Source organism: Oncorhynchus kisutch, unplaced genomic scaffold, assembly GCF_002021735.2.
Source record: "Oncorhynchus kisutch isolate 150728-3 unplaced genomic scaffold, Okis_V2 Okis07a-Okis12b_hom, whole genome shotgun sequence".
Taxonomy (NCBI): domain Eukaryota; kingdom Metazoa; phylum Chordata; class Actinopteri; order Salmoniformes; family Salmonidae; genus Oncorhynchus; species Oncorhynchus kisutch.
This window is the reverse complement of record NW_022261984.1, coordinates 15,314,272-15,316,113: the sequence shown is the minus strand read 5'-3', so window position 1 is coordinate 15,316,113 and position 1,842 is coordinate 15,314,272. Positions and strand designations below refer to the sequence as shown.

At 35.2% G+C, this 1,842-nt stretch overlaps 1 long non-coding RNA gene across 1 annotated transcript; it reads left to right on the top strand.

The window, feature by feature from the left end:
* The first annotated feature begins 731 nt into the window (after nt 1-731).
* Nucleotides 732-1,373, top strand: LOC116360183 (uncharacterized). Its single transcript, XR_004206960.1, has 3 exons — nt 732-821; nt 855-945; nt 1,324-1,373. It is a non-coding gene; the product is annotated as an uncharacterized LOC116360183 (long non-coding RNA).
* Nucleotides 1,374-1,842: the final 469 nt, after the last annotated feature.

Below are 1,842 nucleotides of genomic sequence, written 5' to 3'. Positions count from 1 at the left end.
AACTGTTCTCAGGCCTGTGTCTTATTATAAACCATATAACATGTTATAACTGTTCTCAAGCCTGTGTCTTATTATAAACCATATAACATGTTATAACTGTTCTCAGGCCTGTTGTTCTATAACATGTTATAACTGTTCTCAGGCCTGTTGTTCTATAACATGTTATAACTGTTCTCAGGCCTGTTGTTCTATAACATATTACAACTGTTGTTATAAACCATATAACATGTTATAACTGTTCTCAGGCCTGTTGTTCTATAACATGTTATAACTGTTGTTATAAACCATATAACATGTTATAACTGTTATTATAAACCATATAACATGTTATAACTGTTCTCAGGCCTGTTGTTCTATAACATGTTACAACTGTTGTTATAAACCATATAACATGTTATAACTGTTCTCAAGCCTGTTGTTCTATAACATGTTATAACTGTTCTCAAGCCTGTGTCTTATTATAAACCATATAACATGTTATAACTGTTCTCAGGCCTGTTGTTCTATAACATGTTATAACTGTTCTCAGGCCTGTTGTTCTATAACATGTTATAACTGTTCTCAGGCCTGTTGTTCTATAACATATTACAACTGTTGTTATAAACCATATAACATGTTATAACTGTTCTCAGGCCTGTGTCTTATTATAAACCATATAACATGTTATAACTGTTATTATAAACCATATAACATGTTATAACTGTTCTCAGGCCCTGTTCTATATGGAGATGAGTTGAACTCAACAGAGAAACCAGCGGTGGAGTTGAATGTTCTGGACTTCCATGTTCATATCAAAGGCTTCATGCACACTGTATGAACGGGTGTAGATATGATAAAGGTGTAGATATGAACAGGTGTATACAGGTGTAGACATGAACAGGTGTAGATATGATAAAGGTGTAGATATGAACAGGTGTAGATATGAACAGGTGTAGATATGAACAGGTGTATACAGGTATACAGGTTCTCAAGGCTGTTGTTCTATAACATGTTATAACTGTTCTCAGGCCTGTTGTTCTATAACATGTTATAACTGTTCTCAGGCCTGTGTCTTGTTATAAACCATATAACATGTTATAACTGTTCTCAGGCCTGTGTCTTGTTATAAACCATATAACATGCTATAACTGTTCTCAGGCCTGTTCTATATGGAGATGAGTTGAACTCAACAGAGAAACCAGCGGTGGAGTTGAATGTTCTGGACTTCCATGTTCATATCAAAGGCTTCATGCACACTGTATGAACGGGTGTATACAGGTGTAGACATGAACAGGTGTAGATATGATAAAGGTGTAGATATGATAAAGGTGTAGATATGAACAGGTGTATACAGGTATAGATATGAACAGGTGTATACAGGTATAGATATGAACAGGTGTATACAGGTGTAGATATGAACAGGTGTATACAGGTGTAGATATGAACAGGTGTAGATATGAACAGGTGTATACAGGTGTAGACATGAACAGGTGTAGATATGATAAAGGTGTAGATATGAACAGGTGTAGATATGAACAGGTGTAGATATGAACAGGTGTATACAGGTATAGATATGAACAGGTGTATACAGGTATAGATATGAACAGGTGTATACAGGTGTAGATATGAACAGGTGTAGATATGAACATATGAACAGGTGTAGATATGAACAGGTGTAGATATGATAAAGGTGTAGATATGAACAGGTGTAGATATGAACAGGTGTAGATATGAACAGGTGTATACAGGTATAGATATGAACAGGTGTATACAGGTATAGATATGAACGGGTGTATACAGGTATAGATATGAACAGGTGTATACAGGTATAGATATGAACAGGTGTATACAGGTGTAGATATG